Below are 27,640 nucleotides of genomic sequence, written 5' to 3'. Positions count from 1 at the left end.
GAGGGGAGTCTCACCAGAGAGCAAATGGGTGTCTAGCAAGGAGCACCGGGAGAGGACCAGTCACCACACGCCTGTGAAGAAAATAGCTGAGGTTTGGGGAAGGGCACTAATTAGAGGAAAAGTGCTCACCTCATTCCTATTCAACAGTGTACTGAAGAGGTAACTAACACAATAAGGAAAAAAAAAAACAAATTAAAAAAGACAGAAGCCGGGCAAGGCAGTACATCCTAGCACTTCAAAGTTGTGACGGGAGGATTGCCGTAAGTTCAAGGCCAGCAGTGGTACATAACAAAACCCTATCTCAAAAAGAAAAAGAAAAAAAAGGAAGGAAGGAAGAAAAGAGAAGAGAAGAGAAAAGAGAAGAGAAGAGAAGAGAAGAGAAGAGAAGAGAAGAGAAGAGAAGTGAAGAGAGGAGAGGAGAGGAGAAGAGAGGGAATGTTCCACACAAACAAGAGAGGAAGAGATGGTGACAGAGAAAAATAGAGAGCAAGGAAAGTGAGATCATGTGGGAGGCAGAGAGGGAGGGAGGAAAGAAAAGAAGGATCCAGATTCGAAAGTAAGTGTCATTTTAACACTTTATTCACATAAAATACCTGAGTCTGTGTACAAAATCCAGTCTAATCTGTAAAGAGGCTACTAGAAGCGGAAACAAATGATTAAAAACTGTACTTAATAGTATCAAAATAAGAAATTTGAACTAACATATCTAACCAAAAATGTGACACACGCTTAAACTTTTCAAAACTTACAATACATGGCTCAAAGCAAAGAAATCCTACATAAATTAAGAGATATACCAGGTTCATAGACTGAAGAACACAGCTGTTAAATCCTTCCACAAAACTAGTCCAGTGTAATCACATTCAAAACTTTAGTAGGGTTTTTTTTTTCTTCAAAAGTTCCAAAGAGAGATGTCTCAGTGGTTAAGAGCTCTAAAGTCACATAGCAAATACCCACCGCCCAACAGATCTAATGACCCTGCCTCTCCAGCTCTGTGAATGGCCATGCTCCTTGACATTCACAGCAACAAGTTTATTTGCACAGCAGGATTTAGGTGGGACCTGTTTCCTAGGAAATCCTCAAGGATTCAACAAGATCATACATGTAAGACTTAGTACCTGTCTTAGTGAGGGCTTCTATGGCTGTGGAGAGACACCATGACCATGGCAACACTTATAAAGGAAAACATTTAATTGATGGGCTTACAGTTCAGAGGTCTAGTGTTGTTAGTTTTTATTTACTCTTCAATTCTTTGGAGGTCCCACCATCCAGCTCCCAAATATTCACACAAAGACTTATTCTTTCTTATGAAAGCCTGGCCTTAGCTTGGCTTGTTTCTAGCTAGTTTTTCTTAACTTTAGTTATTCCATCTACCTTTAGCCTCTGGGCTTTTATCTTTCTACATACCTTTCTTTACTTCTTACTCTGTGGCTTGCTATGTAGCTGGGTGGCTGGCCCCTGGAGTCCTCATCTCCTATTTCTTCTCTTGCTCCTCGATCTTCTCTTCCTATTTATTCTCTCTGCCCACCAACCCTGCCTATCCTTTCTCCTGTCTACCTAATGGCCATTCAGCTCTTTATTAGACCAATCAGGTGTTTCAGCCAGGCAAAGTAACACTTCGCAGAGCTAAACAAATGCAACATAAGAGAATGCAACACATCTTTGCATCATTAAACAAATGTAACACATCATCAACTAATACCCAGATCAGATTAGTCCATTATTATCATGGTGAGACATGGTGGTGTGCAGGCTGACATGTTGCTGGAGAAGGAGCTGCTAATTCCACATCTTTGATCCACAGGAAGTGAACCCAGATACTAGTGGTTTGAGCATACATGAGACCTCAAAGCCCATCTCCACAGTGACACATTTCCTCTAACAAGGCTACACCCACCTCCAAGAAAACAACTCCCTTTTGGGGAACATTTTCTTTCAAACCACCATGGTACCATGCTCAGAATTTGTACTAACTCAGTATTTTGAACCATTGTTACTGTCTTCTAGCCCTCCCTCCACTCATCAGTCCCAATCAAGTTCTCCATTAAAGTTGGGATGACCAGTTCTAACCCACTGATTGCTCTCTTCTTAACCATTGCAGCCATTTGTTTACTTCATACTTCCCCCCCCCCAACACACACACACACACACACACACTAGAATGTACACTATTTCTCTTTTGTGTGCTGTTGACCACCCTAACATCTGCAGTGAGAACCGGCTTGAATCATCTGAATTATTTAGTATTTGACAAACATATACTATTTGGAATCCTAATCTGGCTTTCATATAAAAATTTCCCTTGAGTCATTTAATGCTAAACCCAACACTGGCCAGAGCTTGCATAGATAAATATAAAATTACCCTTGCCAATTCTTATGAAGACGTATGTAAATACACAGTTGGGCACAGCACAAAGATTGAATATTTAAAATCATTTTGCCTATGACTAATGAATGACAAGCCAGAATGAATGGCATACTGGAAATCAAGAGACTGAGAATTACCTCACTCTGAATTCTGAAAGAGAAAGGGGATTTATTTCCTCGAATTTTATTCTGCACAATCAGGAGATTATTAAAGGATTTGGTAAAGCAGGATCTGGAAAATAACTATTAAGGACAGGACAGAGCATCTTGTCCTGAGCCTGGGGCTTCCAGCTGGGGAGATAAACTGCCTAAAGACACTGTGAAATTGACCAAGTTAGGGGTCCCACCTCTCTCTTTAATGTGTTCTACTTTGCTCTGTAGGTTTTTTCCTTACTCCCTACCTATATCTTCCAGAGCACAGAGCTTTACAGCTATTCATTTTTTTCTTGAGAAAAAAAATCTGATATTAGCCATTTAAATGCCAGTGTGAACAAGGTTTAATATCTAATTCTTCCTAAGGGAACTTACATTTTAACAAGAAAAAGTGTGTATGTGAAATTTTATTAAATAGTCTCCTTGGCCAGAGATAGTTTGGGGAAGAAACATGGGGACTCTCTCTTTGCCCATACCACAGTATTTAAATATGAATATGTACACCAAGCTTAAAATTCCTTTTCATACTGTTTGATTTTTCTAGAAAATCATGGATGATTAAAAAAATCTCATGAGGTTCTTTGGAGAATAGATACAACAAATGATAAAGAAAGTGAAATATTAATATTAAATTAAGGGTTTTTTTTAAATGTGAATACTAAGTCTTTATTGGCAAAACTAGAGCAAAATATCCACCAGGAGTGAACTGGAAACGTATAGGTCTTGTTCTACAAAGATCCCTGAGTTTTATATTGTCCGCAAGAGTAGTTGCCCAAAGCAATTTTAAATGGAATTGAACTACATTTAAATTGAAAAATGTAACATAACTTCGAATACAGTAAAAAAAAAAAAAAAAAGAAGAAGAAGAAGAAGAAGAAATAGTCATAAGAAATCATTCTTGATAGTTGATACCATCAGGAAAAATGGGTTTAAAATATCTGGCATAAAACTCAGCCAAATGAAAGGTAGACTTAAAGCAGAAAGCACTTAGGAGATCACTGCCTCGGATCTAGGTCTAGGGCCAATGTGCACCAGCATCATAGAGGATGCTGCACGTGTCAGCTGAAGGTTCGGTCTCTACCTGCAGAGGTCTCGCTGTCAGGAGATGTTAACAATCAGTACATGACTAGCCAGCACCATGAGCTCTGAGAGAAAGAAATGTGCAACCTTCTGAGAGCACACAGTAAAAGCTCTAGGGCTCCAGAGACAGTGGTTCTTCACCTGTGGGTCACGGCCCTTCAGGGGTTGGCATATTGGGTATCTTGTATATGAGATATTCACATTACAATTATAACAGTAGCAAAATTACATGTTATGAAGCAGCAAACAAAATAATTTCATGGTTGGGGGTCACTACAAGAGGAACTGTATTAAAGGGTCACAGCATTAGAAAGGTTGAGAACCACCGAATTAGAGAATCAGGCCCAGGTTCTCTGTTCTCTGAAGGAGAAAGGTATGAGTGTGTCAGTGTGTGTGTGTGTGTGTGTGTGTGTGTGTGTGTGTGTGTGTGTAGAAGTGCCTGAGCCCATATGCATGAGTGCAGACTAGAGCAGGATGTCTGTATCTTTATCTAGTGCTCTCCACCTTATTTTTGGAGACAGCTTCTCTCATTGAGGGTGAAACTCATTGCTTCAGCAAGGCTGTGTGATCAGCAAGCTCTCAGGATCTGCCTGCCTGTGCTCTGTTAATGCTGGGTACATACACTCCTGGGCCTGCCTAACTTTTTTACATTTGTGCTGGGGATGAGTCCTCTTGTCTGCAAAGCAAGTGTTTTTTACCCCCGGAGCTTTCTCCCCGGCTGGATGCAAGAGTTTTACAGGAGACCTTAAATCAGGAATTCAACCCACAAAGCCTGAACAAGAGAATCCACAAATAATGTGAATTAACTTCCCAAACCAAGAGCAAGGGCTGAGGTAGTCATTGAGTATGAGGAAGGACAGACATGCGGACTGGAGAGATGGCTCAGCAGTTAAGAGCACTTCCAGAGGACCCAAGTTCAATTCCAGTCCCTACATAGGAGGTTTCAGTCTACCGTACTCCAGCCTCAAGAATGCCAATGTCCTCTTCTGGTATCTGCACACCTTTGACATTTACTCACACACACACACATGCATGCACATAAACAGAAAAGGAATCAGTATGAAAGAATAAAAGAGTCCCTTTCCTGTGCCAGGCAGATTTCTTCCCTCAGAACTGACAGCAACGGCTTCTCATTAGTCCAGCATGAAGACACGTTTCCACATCCCACATGTAATTTACTATTATTTCTTTTTTGTTACTTAAGTTTTTATGTTTAGTTTGTTGATTTCCCTTTGTATTGCTTTAGTTCTACAGAATAAGAGCTATCATTCTGACATTTGTATGTAAGTATATAACATCCTTTACAGTACTAACTCTACCCACAAGCATCTATCTTTCCTCCCCCTTTTGGCTGGTCCTTGCTATTATCTACTTGCTACTGAAGTCCCAGAAAGCCCCGGCCTGTGCCTACATCTTGTCACACTCCCACCGTGTTCTTCCCTAGCGATTTCAAAGTTTGTGGTCTCCTGAGGTCTTTGATTTTTGTCCAGGGTAAAAGATGGCCATCAAATTTCAGCCTTCCATGTTTCATTTTCTTTGCAGCATTTATCAACAGCCAAAATTATTTTATCTGTTGATGTATTTCTCTGATTTTGTTTATCCATGCTAGAGTGCAAGATTTTTGTTTGTTTGATTGTTTGGTTGGTTGTTTTTTTTTTTTCAAAGCCTGCTTCATAAAAACCATCTAATAGCCGGGCGGTGGTGGCGCACGCCTTTAATCCCAGCACTCGGGAGGCAGAGCCAGGAGGATCTCTGTGAGTTCGAGGCCAGCCTGGTCTACCAAGTGAGTTCCAGGAAAGGCGCAAAGCTACACAGAGAAACCCTGTCTCGAAAAACAAAAACAAAAACAAAAAACAAAAAAAAAACCATCTAATAAACATTTATTAACTGGTCTTTTCATAGAATGCTAGGACTCAAGGAAAGGACAAGACTATGCCAGTGAATTAAATAAATGTGGTAGGTTGGCAGAAGGGCCTGTGGGACATACAGGTCACACTGGACATTGAAAGGGGGCTCAATTATTTTAATAGATTATATTTATTTATTTATTTATTTTATTTTGCAGTACAATTCAGTTCTACATATCAGCCATGGATTCCCTTGTTCTCCCCCCTCCGGCCCCCCTCACCTTCCCCCCAGCCCACGCCCTGTTCCCACCTCCTCCAGGGCAAAGCCTCCCCCGCAGACTGAGATCAACCTGGTAGACTCAGTCCAGGCAGGTCCATGGGATAGCCAAACACCCTAATTGTCGTGCTAGAAACCCCATCCAACTACTGAGGGATCTGGATGCAGAGATCCATGGCTAGGCCCTGGGTGGAGCTCTGGGAGTCCAATTAGCAAGAATTGTTGAGACCAAGGTTGGATAAAGCACGGGGACAAATAGCCAAACGAATGGAAACACATGAACTATGAACCAATGGCTGAGGGGTCACCAGCTGGATCAGGCCCTCTGAATGGGTGAGACAGTTGATTGGCTTGATCTGTTTGGGAGGCACCCAAGCAGTGGGACCGGGTCCTGTGCTTATTGTATGAGTTGGCTGTTTGAAACCTGGGGCCTATGCAGGGTCACTTGGCTCGGCCTGGGATTATATTTATTTTTAAGGTGTGCTATTCATAGCTTCCTTATATAGACGCTTATACAATGCTTCTATTTGCTTTGGATTTTGGCATTCTTGAACTTAAATTAGATTTATAAGCTGATTTATAGGTTGCCATTGAATCAACTCTAAAGTACCAACCCATTAACAGAAGTATTTTTTAGTACTGTTTATGTCCTCAGTCTGAGTGAGGTATTGCCATCTTGCACTGCTTCTGATGAGTTTGTTTTGTCTCCTTCCCATGTGTACATTTTAGGAGTTCACTCTGCCCTGACTCAACGAGCTCCTCAGGACAGAATAAAACTCTTGCTGCATCAGCTGTCCCTTCTGATAATGCCGAGGCAGAGCTGGCGTGCTCACGATGTCTGGGATAATTCCTCAGTCTAGAGAGTGACAGACCAGATTGAATTAGCTGTGGTTCTCTCATCACTAATTAGATGGCAACACAGACTCGCCTCAGGTTCATAGGCACAGACTCTGTTCCCCTAATTAGTCTAACGGAGGGAGTATAGCCCTGGGAGGAGATGTCCTTGCATGATCTTGGGATCCAGAATCTCATTGGACAGTGAGCTTCTCTCAGGAGCAGCAAGGTGGGCTGGGGGTGTGACTCAGTGGGTGGAGCGCTGGCCTAGAATTCTGCATGAGACGCCAGTCCAGTCTGTGGCAAAATATAAACAGGCTTGGTGGCACATGCTTGTAATCTCAGCATTAAGAGGTGGAGGCAGGAGAATCAGAAGTGCAAGGCCATCCTCAGCTACATATTGAGTCTAAACTCATCAGCCTGGATGACATGAGACCCTGAAAAATGAAGCCATTTAGGGAAACAAAATAAGTAAGTTTGCCTAGGGAAGTAACTCGGTCAATAAAAGTTGCTGCCTAGCACACACAAAGTCCTGAGTTCGAAACCCAGCACCTTATTTTACCAACTGGGAGGATAAGCCCACCTCGTTTTCTTATTTTCTTTATATTTCTAGAGTAACAAGAAGATAGATTCCAGTAAATGTTGTTATCCAGAAAATATTTTCAAAGTCGAGTGTTTTTGTTTTTGTTTTTTTTTTTTACAAGGGGAGTTTACAAGATATAAGAATTCAGCCTGTAGAAAGAAAGAAAGGACGAGAATTCAGGTGACATTGACAGCTAGAGCAGGCTTAATTTAACCTGAGAGGTGGCACTTCAAGATCCAGCTCTACCGTGATCAGGATACAGGGCCCAGCCACAGGATGAGCAGAGGTAGAGAGAACACAAACGACATGCTTCAAGTCAGGTTGTTTTGTAGCTAAGGAGAGGGAAAGGAGAGGGAGTTTCATTTGGGGACAGAATGGGAAAATAAGCTGTTTTTACTAGGTAAGCTGTTTCTGAGACTACTTTGTCTGTTGGCTCTTTTTGCAACCACTGGGTGTCTGAGCCTGAGGTCAGGAGAATGCAATCTCTGGTAGCAGGGGATAGGGGCAGGTGCTTTTCTTCTGGGTCTCCAAATAGCTGGATTTCTGAGACTTTGAGCTCAGTTTAGAATCTTGGCTTTTGGTGGGGAGGGGGTGACAGGGGAGTCCTTTACTAGGAGTTATCAGATTATAGCCCAATTGTAACTGTTACCAGCATCTTAAATAAAGGCATACTTATCCAGCTTTTAAGAGGATGCAAGCCCAGAGACATGACTAAACATATGAAGCCAAAACACAGCTTTAAAATTATCCCAGTAGTCAGGGACGGGGGAGCATGCCTTTAATCCCAGCACTCAGGAGGCAGAGGTAGACAGATCTCTGTGAGTTCAAGGCCAGCCTGATCTGCAAAGTGAGTTCCAGGACAGCCAGAACTCTTACACAGAGGAACTCTGTCTCAAAAATCCAAAACAACGACAAAAAAAATTTATCCCTGCAAGGTAAAGAGTGACTCCACCTGGCCGGCTAATGTTCAATAATGATACCTGCCAGTTCTCATGTGGAATAGTAAATACAGGAGTGAGAAGCAGCAAAACAGAGTAGGTAATAGTTCATGTGAAAATATCTAGATCTTATCTTTGTTCATAAACTCCTCACAGCAAGGCACTGGCTAATGCATAAACGAATAAAAATAAGCAACACTAGAAGGTTTAAATACAAATATTCAAAATAGAATTCCCAGAGCAAGGTAAGCAATATCATTGTATCCCGGGACCACACTGGCAAGATCTTTGTAGTTTTCATTGCTGTATTTTAAGACACTATCCAACAAAGTAGAACAGATCATGTCAACCCTCCTCATTCATATACACTAGGGGCTTGACAGTTGGCAGGCCCAGCCAGTTCCAAGGGCATGCCGATACTGAAAGCACACAAAACACTTTGGAAAGAGCAGGAAACTAATGTTTTGTTTTGTTTTGTTTTGTTTTGTTTAAGACAAGCTCCCACTGGGAATACCCAGCATGATCCTGGGTGAAAGAAATGGACTACTTAGCATGGAGGAGATTTGCATGGTGGAACTACATTCCCCATCCTTCCACTGCTCCCCACACCAAGAGCACTGGCATCCCTATCAGCAAACACAAATGTCTAAGTGGAAGGAGTTACAGGCGTTAACCAAGTATAACCAAGTGGGTCCTGTCAAGTGAAGCTATTTAGTCAAGGGCAAGCCACCTCTTGCCTTAGACCTGTCCCTGAATCCAACACATTTCAGTAGGAACTGGTAAATAATTAGCTGGGCATGCAAATAAAAAAAAAGTTTCCCATGTGAAAGATGATAGAGTTGATGGAATTTAGACTCCTTCCAGTTCTGAGATGCTGTGAATCTGCACCCTCTCTTTCCCTAGTAGTTTTCCTTTGGCCTGTTGTTCCAGGGCCCTGAACTGAGGTATGAAAATGCCCTGCAAAATATATAGTGCCGTATAAAACACAAGTTTATGTGGTGAATTTTATAGCACTTCATTAATTTTCTTTCATTTCTCTATGTCTACTTGTCGCCTTACGATGGAAGTTCCTTGCACAGAGACAATAGTCAGCAAATGAGTGATATTCAATTATGAATAAAAGTCGTATTTCATAGTAATGAGGACCGGGGAATGTTGCTAAGAAGCTGTCCAGAGCCAGGGAACAACAGCAGCACCGCCAGGCTTTAGAAATGTAGGATAGATTCTGACTTCTAGGATAATTCCATTCCAGTCCACTGCATAGTCTGGTGGATCTGCCCTGTCAAGGTCCCTTTTCCACCCAGAGTTGGGGAAATGTAGGCAGATCCTTCAAAGTATGGATGTAATTTGTGCTTGTCTTGAATTGATCGCCCAGTTCCCATGTTTCCTAAGCTTTACATTTCAGGGCCATTTTTAGAGTGTTGGCTTCCCGGCACAGGGTGAAGGCACTTCATTAGACTTATTACAGAAGCCGAATCAATGTCTCTGTGCCCCAAGGCAGGCCTGCTGCACCATCTAATTAGTGATGGGAGAACCAAAGCTAATTCAATCTAGACTGTCGCCTCTGAGACTGAGAGATTGCCCTGGACATCTCAGGAGCACAGGCCCGCGCAGAGAATTGGAGTGTCAGAAACTGCCACTGAAAGGCCAAACCACCAGAGCCCATCCAGTCATCATCCAGCAGTACTTTCAAATGCAGCAGATTCGATGGGAATGATTGTCACAGCAGGAGGCTTCAAAAGAGAAAAACAGTGGATTCGAAATAGCGGGCCTTGTTTACCTTACCATGAAATGTCAACCAAGCATTCCTCTCCTGCATCTGAGATTCTCTCTCCTTGGACTGGTACCTGGGGAGCAATGCTGTGTATTGATATCAGGATGTATATATAATGTATAATATAATGCTGTATATTCATACCATGTATATCATGATGCAGTATCAGAATAAAAAGAAATTCAAGTTTGCAAATAAATGTGTTTTCATGACAATATAGAAAGGAGATAACAAAGGGAAAGTCATTTTACTTTATTGATGAGGATACGGGATTTCAGAGAATGTATGTGACTCACTCAGTGTCACAGAGATGTAATTAAATGTAACCAAGACTCCTTCTGCATCCTGACTTAATTTTCTTATCATTATGGAAAGAGTTAAATGGCATGTTTTTTTTTTCTTGAGAAGCAAAATATGCCATTGTGTTATATATGTGTATTGCTACAAACAAGATATTTAAATAGCTCTTCCATTAATATTCTTAATGGAGTTTCATGGTTCTTTAATTCCTTATGACAACTTAGAAAATGTTTGTTCTATCTCCATGTTTATTGAGTTCCTGCTGTGTAAGAGGTACTTCTCAAAGATCTTCACATGCATAATTATTTCTTGTTCAATGGCATCCCCTGAAATAGGTTTCACTAGATCCCCCTTTCCCCAGATGAAGTCTTCTGGCTGGCCTTGAACTCACTACATAGTTAGTAATGACCTTGGACTTCTGCTTCTTCTGCCTCCACCTCTCCAGTCCTGGGATTACTGCCATGAACCCATGTGTCATCACTCCCAGTTTATGTAGTGTTGGGATGAAACCCAGCACCTCATGCATTCTAGGCAAGCACTGTACAAACCAAGCTATGTTTCCAGCCACAGTAGGTCAATATTCTTTTTAAAAAAGAAAGAATTAGGAAAGATTAACATACTGTGAGCTTCACATTTACAAGTGGAAAGATTGCTTGCTCCATCATGCTATGTCCTTCATTTACTATTGACAGCATCCTTAACTAGCTTACTGAGAGTCTTTGAGCATACATATCCCAGAATAAAATGGAACATCATTCTTATTCTGTAAAAACATAAAATTATTATTTTCATATTTAGCTTGAAGTTCATATCTTGAGGTTATCACTGTTTCATTGTTAAAAAGTGGCTACTCAAGATAAAATAAATATTGAGTTACCAGATACTGTGAATTTCTATTTAAGGCCTTTAGGGGTTGGGACTAAGAATTAGCCAGATGCTGATGGTAAAATCTGCTGGGAGTCTTGCATTGTCTTCCTGTTTTGTATCTAGAACAGAAAAACCATGAAGAGGTTTGAATGATGTAATTAAAAGAGAAATTCCTGGTGTGGCAATTGCTTTTCCTTTTGGGATTGTAGAAGTCACATATCCAAAGGGAATCACTAGTACTGGGCAAAACAACCCCTCCGTCTTCTCTCCTGCAAGAAATAAAATGAGTGTAAGTCATATTGGTATTGCTGTGCAGTGTAAATGAAATAATGGATGTAAAGGAACTTAGAAACTAACCGCACAAATAGAAGACATTGCATGCTAATATCAGATATGCACATGGTCTCATTTTTGCTAAGTATTTTCTCCACTTGCCAAAATTAAAGATGTGTGATGAGTTTATGTGTCAGTTTGGCTGGGTTAGAAGATGCCTACTTGACTGGTAAAACATTCGTTTGGTATTGTGTCTGTGAGGATGTTTCTGGACTAGATTAGTATTTGAGTTGGTAGTCTGTGTTAAGATTCCCCCTTACCAAGATCGGTGCACACACCTAATCCCTTGTAGCCAGGCAAGACAGAAGATAGAGACAAAGTAAAATGTCTCTCCCTCCTTGAATCAGACACCCATCTCCTTCTGCCCTCAAGAATCAGAACTTCTGGTTTGGAATTTTAAGGAATACTTCAGTGACCCACTGCAATTCTTGGACATTGAGACTACAACTGAATTATACCACACAGGCCCTGCTGGCTGTCTCACTTGCTGATAGTAGAGGTGGGACTTCTTGCCTTCAATAATTGTGCAAGATAAGCCCTGGAAATATCTTGCTGTATCGTTCTATCCCTCCTTGTCTTTGACTCTCTCTATATAGCTATGAGTGTATGTATATGTCTACCTGCATCATCCATATCTGTATCACCCATATCTATAACTATATTTAATCTACTTGGTTGGTTTTGTTTCTCTGAAGAACCGTAGGACAATACAGCAAGGATATGGTCAGTCCTTCTAGATTCACAGTTTTAAAGACAGTTTCTCACTCTGTAGCCATGGCTGACCTGGAACTCACTATGTAGAACATGCTAGCCTTGAATTCAAATGAGAATTAAAGGTGTGAGCCACTATGCCAGGCAAGTGTGATACCTTAATATCAATGTAATCCTAGGCAATTTGAGTACACCCCCACTTCTTCATCCATGGTCATCTGCTGCAACACAATACTACAGAATAGATAGTAGGTACACAGTACAAGTTTATCTGGCCCAAAGTTTTGAGGGTTAGCAGGCCTAAGAATATGATGCAGATATCAGTTTAGAATCGGACTAGGATTTCCACACTACAGTATAACATGCCTGAAGGATAATAAGTATGAAAAGAAAGAAAAAAACCAAAGTAGTTGAATTCAGATTTCTATTAGGCACTCACTATTCACATCAGTCCATTCACAAGAGTACAGCCCCATAACCTTGTGGCCTCAGAGGGTCTTCTTGCATTTCAAGTTATGATGTCACTAAAGTTTCTATACAAGTTTTGGAAAGAACTACCAATACCAGAACCCACTGTAAACTGGGAAAACAGTACCTGCATTTTCAAAGAATAATATGTGCTTAAAGTCCTTGCCAGGCTTAGGATGTTTGGAATATTTTTGACTGCTAGTCTTCTTACCAGGATTGCCTGATAAATTATTTGTAAACCTTCTCCAATTTGATTCTTCATTTCCCTTTCCCAGTTGCAGATTGCAAAGCCTTTCTAATGCACTTAATGTATTTTTGATGTTGTTATTAATAACTAGCGTGATATCAATCCTGTGTGCTATTTCCAACTACAGCTTATACCCAAAAAGTCCATTGATGATTCTGAGACACACAAATCCTTGTATATGTTCCTGAATCAAGAGACTTGTGATATGCTAATCCGATGCTTTTTACCAAGAATTAGAAGAAAATGATTCATTAAAGCTACAAATATTGATGTATATAAGGTCAATGAAAATTTAAAGTATAATCCATAGTATTAGATAGTATCATATTTTCTGTGGGTGAATTATGTGTAAATGATGTGTGTTTTGAAAGTTTTGAAAGTTTTGAAATTTCTCAAATTTATTTCTCTTTCCACATTCCTCTCCCCTCATATGGATGTCAGTAACATTTATATGAAGTTTTTTGTTGTTGTTGTTGTTGTTAAATACACACCAGCAAATAAGTCAATATTTGGGGGGAAGTGCAACAACCCTTAAATAGAACAGTATTGATGCTTTCCAATCAATTCGGGAAAACAGTGTATTTGGCTATGGAAAGAAATCAATAGACCTTAAGTAATTCACTACAATAAGGAAAGATAAACTATGTGTGTGTGATGCTCCTTGTTTTCTACAATTGCCTGAATGATTTTAAAGCAGATGCAGTCATTAGTCTATATACGTGACCATCATAGCTCATTGTAGTTCCTTTACCTCCCAGGAGGGTAAGACATGGTCCTAGAAACCAGCAGGTTGTCAGGGAGTCATCCTTGAGTTCCTTTCTGTTAGTATTTTGAGGCAGAGTCTTACACGTCCCAGGATGGCTTTGAACTCCTTGTGGAGCTGATAATGACCTTGAAATTCTGATCCTCCTGCCTTTACTTCCTGAGTGTGCAGGGATCAGGAACCCAGGTCACTACATCCAGTCTTATTCGCTGCTAGGGATCAAACTAGAACTTAGCCATGTTAGGCAAGCACTCTCCCAACTGAGCTGTATCCCCAACCTTTCCATGTGGCCATGGCGCTTTAACGGCTTCCCTGCGAGTATTTCCTAAGCTCAGTCATGAATATTAATTTCTCCTCCAACAGGACAAGGACAGTGTGCATCAGGGGAAAGACAAATCAAACAATGAATGTCTTAAGCAGGTTTGGCCACTTGGTCATCACAGTGACAGTGACTTCAAGTTAGATCTAATTCCCTACACCCTGAGGTCTTCATTTTATCACTTGTCTGCCAAAGCTCAGAGCATCCTTGTTTACCAGAAGAGTTGTTTGTCCTCAGAGACAATGCAGCATGTGAATGACCCCTGCTGCCCTCTGTGCTTCTAGCTATTGCCCTATCTTGCCTTTATTTAGAGTTTAGTGAATCTTCCCTCCCCATCCACCCTCTCTCTATTTCAGTCTTTTATGAACAATATTGCCTATGTAAACTTAATGGCTTAAAAGAACAATGTACAATTCAGCTTTGAAGTGAGACACACTTAGATGAATCTGACAGTTCCCAGTCCTCAGATTATGGATATTAGCAAATTATTCAACCCATATAGCTCCCGGTTTCTTCATCTTTACAGGGAAGGTGATGGTACCTACTTAGTTAGATTACTGTGTGAATATTGAAAAGAACAGCGCACATGAAGGTCCTAACATGACCCTCAAAACTATAAATGCAGAAACTATACAACACACAACACCAACGTATTATATAATACATGTTGTACCTCTTCTCACATATAGTGTCTCTGCCAAAGAGAAAAGGAGAAATTGTAACTAGATGTGTGACTACCAAAAAGGCTCTGTAACAAAAAAGATAATAGTGTGAAAGATTTAGAATAATGAGCCTAAAATAATATAGAAATATACATCCCAGCTTTAAGAGAAGGTTTTGTTTGTTCCTTTGCTGTGCTAGTAAATGAAAAAAGGACCTCGTGCATGCTAGGCAACCTTTCTACCTCAGAACTGTATTCCCAGCCCTTTCCTACAAGATGAGTGTAAGGTGGTCACAAAGTTGCCTAGCTAACCTTGACCTTGTTCTGTAGCCCATAAAAGCTTTGAGCTTGTTCGCCTCCTGACTCAGTCTCCTAAGTAGCTAGGATTGCACTGTCCCCTGAAGGCCTGGTTCTGTTATTCCATGGCTTAAAGTATGACAATGATTTTATGAATGACCAGAGGATCTGATTTAGTGTCCTAGTTAGAGTTCCTATTGCTGTGATGAAACACCATGACCAAAACCAAGTTGGGGAGAAAAGAATTTATTCATCTTATACTTCCACATCATAGCCCATCACTGAAAAAAATCAGGACAGGAACTCAAGCAGGGTAGGACGGACCCTGAGACAGCAGCTGAAGAAGAGGCCATGGAGGAATGCTGTTTACTGGCTTGCTCCCTGTGGCTTGCTCAGCCTGCTTTCTTAGAAAGCCTAGGGATATAACCACCTATAGTGGGCTGGGTCAATCACTAATTAAGAAAATGCTGTCCAGGCTGGCCACAGCAGGATCTAATGGAGGCATTTTCTCAATCGAGGGTCCCTCTTAGATGACTATAGCTTGTGTCAAGTTAACAAAACTAGCCAGCATATTTAATGTTTCTTTTAAGAAGAATTGAACATTTTTGGCTGACTGTTTATTGCAATATGAGTCAACAGAGTCATGAAGTGTCTTCTTAAAGTCTATCTCCGTCATCTAATTTTGAGTCATATGTCTTTTGTCGTAAAGAAGTGTAAGTCCTACAAGTCTATTAGCAGGTGGTATTTATAAAATCAGAAGAAATGGTTGTGTTATATTCTACCCTGAGGCAGCAGATGTGCCATCTGTCTCTCAGATCCAACCTTTCTTCCTCCGCCTGTGACCATGTGTCTTCACGAGCTGAAGTGATAGTCAGTAGCTCAGGGAAAGTCCATTCAAAAAAATAGCCATATGCTCTACCCTCTTTTTTTTAACCCAAGTTGATGGAGCTGAACACAATTACCCTGGGGCTATGTTTTAAAGATAACAGAACTGCAGAAGGCAGTTGATCTAGTTCCCTAAACCAACACTGAAAGCCACTGGCCAATCAGGAAAGTCCTTTGTATCACTTCTGAGCCACGGACATTCAAACCACTGTCACAAAATCAGTAACCACTTACATTTCTTTCATTTCATCCTTCACTCTGGAGCTTTACATTTTTTTATTTGGCTTTGTTGTTTGGTTTTATAAAATATTCACATAATTTCAAAGATAAATTATGTAACTAGATGACCCTAATCTTTCCATCTCTCTTTTCTTTCTAGCCTGTGTCTTCCACGCTCTTGTGGGCAATAATTTTCATTTGTTTTTATATTTTCATTGTTTGTTTTGCAAATTTATGCAAACAAAGGGTATATATCTTGATTTTTAAAAAAATCAGAATTGCTGGAGAACTTTAAAAGCACTTTTGTTATAGTACCTAGCATACTCTAATTCAGTTGACAGCATCTCTGAATATTTTAGACTAGCAAGCTATATTTCAGGGGGCAACTTTTAAAAACTATGGAGATAATTTAACTAAAACCCCTATAGTCACCAAGCTGCCTGTCTGTTGTCATGGAGCCAAAGGGAACACAGGCGGAAAGGTAGTCCTCATCTGAAAATTCTGAAACTAACTCTATTTTCCCACTACCATGAATATGCAAATAGTCTGCCCTGACCTGAGTCTAATCTTTATCTCTCCACCTCATTTGCATATAAAATGGTGGCCATCATCCTATGCACCATAAGAAGAACATGGTCCATATGTGGCAAAGAGAAAACACCCATAACAAGAGTCAGATAGCTGGGTCAATAGAAAGGAAAAACCTGTGAGTTAGTGATGGAAACTACAGCTCCTTTCTTAATGCTTCTCTGTGGTACAAAGTGCAATGGCTTGGACTGTGGTAGACCTCATGTCTAACTCAAGCTGTGCCAGTCACTTTCTTTGGGGATTTGGTCAAATGGCTTAAATGTGGACTGCTTTGGCATCCCTACCCAGGAACCAGACAATGGTTCTCAGTGGCAGGTGACATTGCCAACAAAGACAGCATCCTCTGTCTTATTTAAAGATCATTTTATACGGTATGCTAGAGAGAGGTGCATGCCTAAGAAAATGCTGAAGTGGGGACTAGGGAGATGGCTCAATGGTTAAAGCATTTGCCCCCCAGGCATTTGAGAACAGGAGTTTGAATCCCCAGTACCTAAGAAAATTCCAGGTGGACATAACATTCCACCTGGAATTCTAGTGTTTGAAAGGCAGAGACAAGATTCCCTGGAGCAAGCTAGACAAGCCTGCCTTAGTGAGATCTGGGCTTAGCTGGGAGATCTTGCCTCAGTTTATAAAGTGGAGAACTATTGAGACAAAGTCCCAATGTATACCTCCAGCCTCCATACACATGTGCACATGTACCTGTACACACACAGACACAGACACACACACACACACACACACACACACACACACACATATACAAACATTTGCCCACACACATAAGAATATGCATACACACAGGCATGCAGATTATATGTACACATATACACAAAATAAATGAATAAAAATAATGAAAAGAAAGAAAAAGTTTTCCCATAGGAAATCAGCAAAAATTAGACTGCAAGAAATTATGTGTGAAATTAATCTCAGTCTCTTTCTAAAACCTCAAAAATAAAAGAGCTGAAAGAGATATATACAAAATGTATAAATGACCATGACATCCAACTGTTGTCTGATTTGGATCCCATTTTTAAACCATGGGAAATGAATAACTTAAAACAAAACTATTTTATTCTCTTCATATGAAGTTCCAAACTTAGCAACATCAATCTCTGCTTCTGGAAGGCCCCATATCTGCCCCTTGATCTCTGCTCCAAGGAGAAGCTGGAGGCTCTAAGGTGCTCTTAGTCACAGATTGTCACTAAGCAAAGGTTGTTTTAAATAAAACGAGTTTAGAGCTGTGTATCAATAAAGGCCAACACGAAAGAAGTTAATGAAACCACTATCAACTCATTTTTGATTGTCAAGGAAGGCTGCAAAGAAGCATAGAATAGTCTGAAGGCATCTGGGGAAATGAAAGAAGGTATTCAGTAAAGCTGGACAGGAAGGACATAGGACTTCTAGTGTAAGTGAAAGAAGACAAATATGCCAGAGGGGAGGGAAACGGGGAATGTGCATGTCAAGGATGACAGGCATCGAAGGGAGAGCAAAAGGAATGGAATGCAGTGTTGACCGTCTGTGGGATTTGGTGAGAAATCTGTGTCTGTCTCACGAACTGGACTAAATGGATGAACAGTTTCCCACTACCTACAGTCTGGAATACCTAGGAAGGGGCCGCAAGAACAGAGGCAGGTCCGGGGCTGCTGGTTGCCCTCTGTGTGCTCTTTACGTACACAAACGGATAAAGCCTAGTATTTATAGCCTGGATGCTTCATCTCAGCTCTATCCATTACCGGGACACTGTCGTTTTCTGCCTAGAAGATAAAAGATTCTCCTTCCTCACCCTGAGAGTCAGTAGATCCATGTCAAATAAATAAATTCGGCCATTTCCTTTCGCCGTTGTAACTCTCTCTGAAGTAAATAAGGCCGATGACTCATAAATTCTGGGCCTGTGCCATGGGGACGTGGCTACAATGGAGGAAACTGAACAAGATGTAAAGACAGGACAAATCTTTAAAGCCTGATGCAGATAGGATAAGCAGCCTGTCCCCAAAGCCCTCTCCACCCCAGGCCTGCTGCTGTCAGATAGGAAGTAAAAGGCTAAGACAGTCTCAAGGCCGAGACCACGGTGAGTCAGATATTCACAGCTGGACGAATTCTCAGGGGCCTCTGTGACCAAAGTTCCCAGTCAGGCGGCCCCTCCAGAGTTCAAATGGCCTTGTTCATGTCTCGAAAGACAACATATTTACATCCTGGGATGAAGGAAGAGTGGGGAGTTGATGTGAAATGAGTGTAGATTTTCAGTGTGGAATGACAGACAGGGTCTGAAGATGAACAGTGGTGATAGCTGAGTGTGTTTTAGTGAACTTAAATGGTACGCTTAAGATGGCTAAAAAGGATGGCGTGTACCACAAACTAAAAGCACGCTTACAAAAATAGTTTTTGCAGTGAATTATTGTAAAATAACAAATTAGAAGGTGGTTTAGAATTATTGATGGTGCTCATCCCGTGTCTACCTTTGATTGGGGAGGGTGGAGGGGCCTCTCAATGGCAGTAGCAATTTCAGATAGTGGTTTCTAAGTATCACCTCTCATTTGTTCCGAAACATTAAGAGAGTTACCCATTTGTCCTGGTCCTCAGTTTCCCCATTTATTACAAGACAGGTTAAGTGCAATCTGTAATTCAGTTTATGCTTCTTTTTCTTCTTCTTCTTCTTCTTCTTCTTCTTCTTCTTCTTCTTCTTCTTCTTCTTCTTCTTCTTCTTCTTCCAATTCCTAAGGATTGCCAACTCCTGAATGAGAAAATCCACATGCATTGCTTGCCACTGAGTACGTGTACAGCAGCCTTTGATGTCACTGTTATTGTTAGGATCACGATGGTGACCACACTCAGACACCACTGCCTAGCACTCACGTACCAGGCGCGAGAGAGCCCTCAGGAGAGAAAGCTAAAGAGCACACGTTTAAGTCAACAGGAAATTTATTAAATGCAAATCGTAATTCACTGCAGTGCTTGGTACTAGGACAAAAGGAGGAGAGATCAAACCCAGAAGCATGCCATATCCTCTGAGGAAGTTTACATTCTCACAGGGAAATGAAACAGACACAGAAAACAGCCCCACAGAGCCCAGCAGGCAGGAGTAGCCATGCCCTTCGCAGGCCACGTGTGAGAACAGAAAACCTTTCCAGGAGTGGCAGTCACAGGCACATGCCAGGCTTTCAGTCCTACCTCTACCATGCAAGCGGCTCTTCCTTTCTGAGCCACAAGGTCCCCGTCTCCACAGAACAGACAACAGCAGCTTCCTCAGGAAGTGTTTGCAAAGGATACTGAACGAGTCCAGTACATATAAGGAATTTACAACAGGACGTAGTATGGATTAAGACATCCTTCTGAATGACTTTCCTGCTATGAGTAAAATCGGGCTCAGAAGGTTCAAGTTCCTGACCTAATTGGAGTCTAGCTAATACGTGACAGGGCCTGAACTCCACCCCACACCACACAATTCCTCATCCAGGGCTCTGTCACTGTGCCAAAGCCACTTGTGTGGCATCAATGTCACACAAGGGCTGAGAGCCATAGCTGGGGGGACAGTAACAAAATGTGAGTAGAGCATCAGAAAAACGTTCGCAAATAAAGTTTTTAAAACTCAGTAAAAACCATGGGATGTTTTTGCAAGCAACGTTATATCACATGCTTATCTGTCAGACACATACTTAGTGCAGAATTATTTATCTGAGTTAATCTTTATAGTAACTATCAAACACCTTCATATTAATTATGTTTTATGGGTGAGGAAACTGAAACTTGGAGCGGCTTTAAAAGTTTATCAGAAAATCATTTTCTAAGGCTCTGGAAGCATAATGCAATTACATTTAATTACATTTTAGATTTACCCAAGAACTACAGCTTCTGAAAAACAATTAAGACAAAACGAAACCTTATAAAATGCCACAAGATTAGTAAGAAGTGAAGCTGGGATTTGAACCCAGTGCTGATCATTCTTAGCCAATGGGCAGAGCCCCTTGACAGAGAGGAAGGATGTGAATTCTGTATGTAGTTTCTGGATAGTAGCAAAGACTGGGTCCGAGAAAGGAAGAGCAAATCAGGAAGAAGCAGTTCAGAGAGCAAATGAAGAACCACAGGGAAATGGGAAGAGGCGTGGCAGGCATGTGAGAGTGAGCCGGGCACACAGATGCACACAGAGAGGGCACAGCTTCAACTGTCACGGTCTCTTGATCTCCATGGCTTTTGAACACAGTGTTCCTTTTCAGAAACCTTATTTTGTAAATAATTAGATTTTAACTTTTATAGATAACTTTGGCTAGATGATTAATGTCCCAGGAGGACCCAGGAAGAGGTCACTTACCTTCTCAGAGAAAATGGCTTAACCCTAAACCTAAGTGGAATGTGAGTCACTATGGAATAAATAATGGTGGTGACCAAAGCCATAATGACGCCCTTGATGGCCAGAGTCCTTGACACTAACCATTGATTATACACTAGGACAGGAGTTCAGGGAGACCACGAGAGTGTCTCTGGGAATATGTTTTCGTAAATGGCTCTCTGGGTGTAAGAGGTCATCTTCACAGACAGAGGTAAAGTACTCTGTTCTTTTGACTATCTGGAATTTAAATTCTATCGAATGACCTAAGCACAGTTTATTGTACAGTACAGAAGACATGTTTATTTAAATGGAAATTATCACAGATTTTGATGTTTTGTAGGGGATATTTATTAGCCATTATCTGTAAGTCCCGACAGTCATTTTACAGAGCAATTTCTAGCATACTGGAGAAGAAAGCCAAGACACCACCTTGTTCATGATGCTGAGAAATTAGACTGAGCTGTCCAGGGACTATCTGAGAAGTTAGACTGAGCTGTCCAGGGACTATCTGAGAAGTTAGACTGAGCTGTCCAGGGACTATCTGAGAAGTTAGACTGAGCTGTCCAGGGACTATCTGAGAAGTTAGACTGAGCTGTCCAGGGACTATCTGAGAAGTTAGACTAACCTGTTCAGGGACTATCTGGCCCCAAATATAGTCTGTGCTCCTCAAAGACCTGGGTTCCGGACTCTGCCTTTTTGCTTTTATTTTTGTTTTGTTTTGTTTGTTTCCTTTTCTCATTGCTTTGGCCTTGTCCTCTTGCAGTGACTGCACCAGGAAAAAAAAATGTAAAGGCCCAAACTACAAGGAATACTATACCTTCCAAAGCTTGATCCATATAAAAAACCTAGCTGGAACTTTCCAGTGTTGTTTGAGAAAGAGTTTTAAGGGTGGATATGAGCTGCTTTTTGAGGATAGTAAGCTAATAAGTTATTTTTCAGCAAGCTTGGTGGCTCCATGGCATGGACAGAGCAACCCTTTCTCTGCTGGTACGTGAATGATGTAATGTTGGGGAAACTAAGTCAGCACAGGAAGATGAATAGCCCATGCTTTCACCTAAATGTGGAAGCTAAGTAATTGATTTCATAGAAGCAGAGAGAATGGTGGTTGCCAGCTACTGGGAAAGGGGTGGGGTATAGAGGTTGGTGATTGACAGGAAAAAATACAGAGATAAAAGGAATGAGTAGTGGTGTCAGAGAAATCGCAGTTAACAATAATGTACTGTATATTTCAAAATAGCTAAAGTACAGGGTTTTGAATGTTCTCATCACACAGAAATGACAGTTGTTTGAGATGATGGATACACTAACATGCATCAAAACTACACACTAAAATGGACTGCAGCATACCAGTATCCATAGTTATTATATGTTGATTAAAATGATTTTAAGAAATGTTGTTCCCTATAGAATGGACAAAAGACCTAAATAGACTTACTAGTGCTCTTTAAGTCAAAGCTTCCTTGCCCACTTCTGAGTACCATAGTCCTAATTATATCCTCCAACCAGTAAATTTAAATGGTTACTTCCTGGCAAAGACACAGTCTCTGAGGTGTGAATTGCAGATTCAGACCCTTCTGACTATATATAACATGATAAACATGGGCAACAGGTTAGCACAAGCAGGCAGGCACAGTCAGGTTCTGGGTCTGAATCCAGATTCCCTCGGAAAAGACTTCTGATCCGAACAGATCCTCATCTGATCACAAGTCAAACCACTGTGAGTCCACTGAAGCCCTTCTTCTTGACAATGCAAGGTTGTGTTAGGCATACTGCTTTTGTCCTCTGGCTCCATCCTTAGAAGCTTGAATATATGCTTCATATAGTCAATAAATTCAATTCATATATAAAGCCAAATGATATGAATGCTGTAGCACCAATGTTCCTGTTAGGCCATTTTTCTGGATAAGATGAATTATTGGCTGACGAATCTCTAAGCATATTCTTGGCTATGTTTGAAGTAGCCGTGGTTTCTTCTCATTATTAACATCTCTGAGGCAATCATGAGCATTCTTCACATGTTCAGGAACCTCCTAACAGTGTTCAAAATGGTGATACCTTCAATTCTAGAAAGAGTAAACACAATCTTCTGAATTCTTAAGCTATTCCGTACTTACATGACAGTTCCAAAGCAGGAACCCATAGTGTACTAACATGATGAACATAATGTGTATGCGAGAAGACTGGTCCACTGCTGTTCGTCCCTGTACCTAATCACAGAGACTGACAAGTTAGGTTAGAACTAGGAATTTGGGCTTTGGTATTTTTGTCTTATTCAATATTATGAATTTTCAGAAAATGTTTATGAAATTAATACTGTTGCATAGATGCATGTGTGTAAAGGTATGCATGCATGTTGTAGTTGTGTAGAGTGGAACCCATGTGGGAAACCAAACTATCAGTCATCACAGCTCATTTTTCTTTCTCATAATAATTTGGGTCTTGCACACTTCGAAGAAACTCACTTCTTCTAAATTAAGCAGTGTTAAATGTGCTTAAAGCTAGGTAGAGATAAAACATAATTTGCTAAAAATCAGAAAGATAAGTTTGAGAATTTGTTCATTTGTTGCCTGCTTCTTATGTGTTAAAAATGTTTTGGGAAGGTAAATACAATGTGCATTCCTCATTTTTTTTAAATTTCATAGTTAAATGCGTGTATCATGTATATGCACACACACACACACACACACACACACACACGCACGCACGCACGCACGCGCGCATGCATATACACACACACTCATACACCATGTGTCTTCAAGTGTGGGTAACCATGGAGGAGGAGAGACAATAGTCTAACTGTAATGGGTTAGACAAGTGTCTCAGATTTGTCTAGACTCACCAGGGCATAAAAATGACAGAATTGCACTAAAATCACAGCCTGGACCTGAAAACCAAAGAACACAGTTCACTGGCCAAAACGATATCAGAAGCCTTGGAAATTTATATGCCAGCAACCCACATGTTTGGGCTCAGTCTTGATTAAGGCTGTGTTAGTTAGGAATTCAGAAAATGTAGAGGAGGTAAATGAGAAGCACGTGCTAATGAATTTTATTGAATTTCTATGAGCTTTGGCTTCAGTGTAGACATTTGGAAAACGGGTCTGTCCCACTACAGGGGAATCAAAAGCAAAACAGAAATCTAATCTTTTGCAACCAAGAGACTTTGAGCCCCAAAGTACCAAATCAATGGTGAAAATTTGTCAGCGTGTCTTCAGTGTCCATGGTGATTCAAGGTTATTGCAGAGTGGTTATTAATTACAGTGACATTTTGCCAGGAAATGAAAGGTAGATCACTGGATGTTGTCCTGCATTATATAATCCACTCTATATGTTAATCAGAGATTAGCCATTAGTGGTTAGTTGGTTTGTATACTATTTAATTATACGATTATGTTCACTGGCACTTTTGTTAGATTCTTTTGTAAAGAGTTTGCCTTGCACCAGAAACCCCTCGAATGGATACCATGTTATCCCTTTCCATCAGCTACCAACAGAACATCTGCATTGCTGACTCCTATAGCCAAAGCCTAGCACAATTTTTCTCCTGGCTACAGCTATTTGAGATGCAGATACAGTGTCTAAAATAAAATGAAACATCACCTGGGAAAGTCTAGGGCAATGGCAGAGGCCCTTCCTCATACACACCTGGCTTGCAGCTTCTCTTGAGAGATAATCACTCTGACAAGGCCAGGTCTGCATTTCCAAATGATAGCAACTCTTAGGAGCTGAGGAGCAGTTGTACCTTCCAGAGTACCTGAGAGGCCCTGTGTCCACCTCCAGCCTCACAATTCTAAATTATTATTCCTGACTTGGCCCTGACGACCTCTGAGTTTATGATCCCTGGTCTAGTCATGCCTACTCAACCCACAGTTCCAGCAAGCATGCAAAGCTTAATGTTCCTATTCTTTCGAAAGAAGATTTATTTTTATTACCTTGGAATAGACTCCTCTTTGAAATGTGTTAGTCATTTCAATTTTAGCCAGAAAATGGGATGCTGACAGTTGTAATTTGTTTTACTGAGCTACCTTGCTCCATCAGTTTTACAGTACAAAGTAGACTTGAGAATATGCTGACTAAATTCTAATTCCCATTGTCCAAACTGCTTTTCTCTATCTTCCAGCATAACCAGGAAGAAAAGTTGGCATTGACTTAAAGAGGTTGAAGAGTAACTCCTTAGAAATAACAACCTATGTCTGAGGTGTGAGGGTGGAGAGATGGTTCAGTGGGCGGGAGTGCTTGGCATGCAGACAGAAGGAGTTTCAATCCCTAGACCCTTAGACATGAAAAGATGGGTGTGGCCACATGTGTCTGTTACCCCAGTCGGGGCAGAGACAGGATTGCTGGGGGTTGCTGCCTGCTGCCTTAGTTCTAAGTTCAGTAAAAGACCCTGTGTCAAGGATCTAAGGTGGATGTTCAATCTACTCCTCTGGCCTCCCTGCAAGTATGGGCATGCACACCCTCACATACATGTGTGTACATAACACACACACACACACACACACACACACACCAAAAAAACTCTGATATAATTAGTTCATCACTAAATCAAGATATCCCATGGCAGTCAGTAATTAATGATATGACCTATACATCATTGGGAAAATTAATGGGGTACATATTTTAAGTAAACTCCATTTAGTAAATGAAAAATGTTTTTAGTTTCACACCATTATCCTCAAAAAGCAGAATGTATGAGCTAGTAAGTTCACAAGAGAAAATGAAATCACATAACTAACTACATCGTTGTCCTGACATTAGTGACCCTGTCTGTTTGAACTAAAGCTCCACAACCTTTGGGGTTTGAAAACAGTGAGGTACTTGGATGAAAGAAAACCTTGTTGTAAGATATTTGCGGAATTAAGGAGGTTAGACTGTCATTTTCTTCTCTTATTTCCATTTTAGAAAACAAAACAAAAACCTTTGCAAAGTGTTCTAGCTTAAAGGATTAGAAATCTGGTTTAATTCCTAATTAAGGGATTTGGACCTCTCTGGGTTGCACTGTAAGATATAAAAAACACAAATATAAGACAAATGTATTCTCCATATAAATAATAAAGGCAGAAGAAGAGCTATATTAACACAGAAAAACAAGTGGGGATGCTGATGTCCATTTGAAATCACCGCAGCATCTTGAGGTCTGGCCTTGGAGATATTCCTGCTTCATTTTGATGTCTGCTCCCAGACACCAGTCCTACATAAACTTCTCTCTCCCTTTAGTCCAATGACATCCCTAGTCAGCAGACAGGAAGGAGGAAGTTCACTCAAGCATTTTAATAAGCCCCAGTTGGGTAGCTAGAGCCTGGGGGCTTTTTCTGACTCATAGGGAAACTGCTGCAGGGTGACAGTCAGAACCTTTCAAAGTTACCAAGTGTGGGATGAAGGCAGTACCAAAGAGGAGAGATTCTCACTGTTTTCCAAGATGGTGACCTTTTATCTTCTCCACTTCAGTTCACTTTGTGACTTCAGTGTCTCCCAATTACAGGGGTCATTTGAACACTGAAGAGATAGAAAGAAAAATTGCACCTTGCTAAGTAAGCCTGAAACAGAGCTTTGAACAGACTTCAAAACAGAGTATTTCTTGTCAAAATAATTTGCACCCTCACTGGAGACACAGAACAGATCTGCCAGCGAGGACAGTGGCGACTCCATGCTACCTCAGTGGGTACTCCAGGGGACTAACTTCCTTGTCATTTCCTTCAACTGGAATGTGAAGGCGCTCTTTTTAAAAAAATGTTGTAATGGAGAAATGAAATCTAATATGAACATATACAGTTAGCTCCTAAATGGTGAGGGCATTTAGTACAGGAGGTAACTGAATCAGGTGGCAGTCAGGAGGCAGGGAACCTCCACAGCTAGATGTGTCCCTCAGCAATGAGTCACTTAAGATCTCAGTAATTACTCAGCAGGGAAAGAGTAAGCCTAGATTCTAAGCTTTCCAATCTCAAGAAGGAAAGTTGAGATCTTGCCCTGCTGTGTACAGCTTCATGCTTTGGATTCCTTTATTTCTGGGCACCTGAGGGTTTTGTTGGTCTGTTTGTTGTTTGTTTCTACATTCCAGTGAATGAGATCTGCCTTTGGAATTAGCACAAAACCAAATGAGATCATGCAACCCAAATTCCCAGGAACACATTAGTTAAGTGATGAATGGTAACATGGTGATGGCCATTTGTGTTGTCAGTGACTAAATGACTGATCTATCAGAATTCCCTGCCTTCTTTGTTGTCCCTATAACACTGGACTTACATTAAAAAGTCTGGGTTTCCTTCTATCCAAGTTAAGCTCTGCTATACTCTATGACTTATGCAGGAGCAAATGAAGTATGAAATACCATCTTACAGAACATACTGGGCAATCTGAAAGCATGTATATCCAATGGGATAAGACCATTTCCTGGACTGAGCCTCACTATATGCAAAATAAGAAGGTTGCTTTCTAAAATAAATGACAATATTCCTGAGATGCTCAATGAAGAAAGCTTTATGGCTTAGAGGAGAGACTTGTTCTAGGTAGGTCCTTGCAGAAAACCGTTGAGTATTCAGGGGTTATTTCGTGCCTCTCATCCTTGCTAGCTTTTGTTAATTTTGGTTGCCTAATGATAACCATTCTAAGTGGAATAGGATGAAATCTCAATATAGCTCTGTTCTTCATTTTCCTGGTGGATAAAGATGTTGGATTTTTAAAGAAATGTTTGTGGGTCATTTGTACTTCATCTTTTGAGAGCTATGTGTTCAGTTTGGGTTTTGTTTTGTTTTTTTGTTTTTGTTTTGTTTTTTTGTTTTTGTTTTTTGCCCATTACCTGATTGG

This window comes from Peromyscus eremicus, chromosome 7 (assembly GCF_949786415.1).
Source record: "Peromyscus eremicus chromosome 7, PerEre_H2_v1, whole genome shotgun sequence".
Lineage (NCBI taxonomy): Eukaryota > Metazoa > Chordata > Mammalia > Rodentia > Cricetidae > Peromyscus > Peromyscus eremicus.
This window is presented reverse-complemented; position numbering follows the sequence as displayed.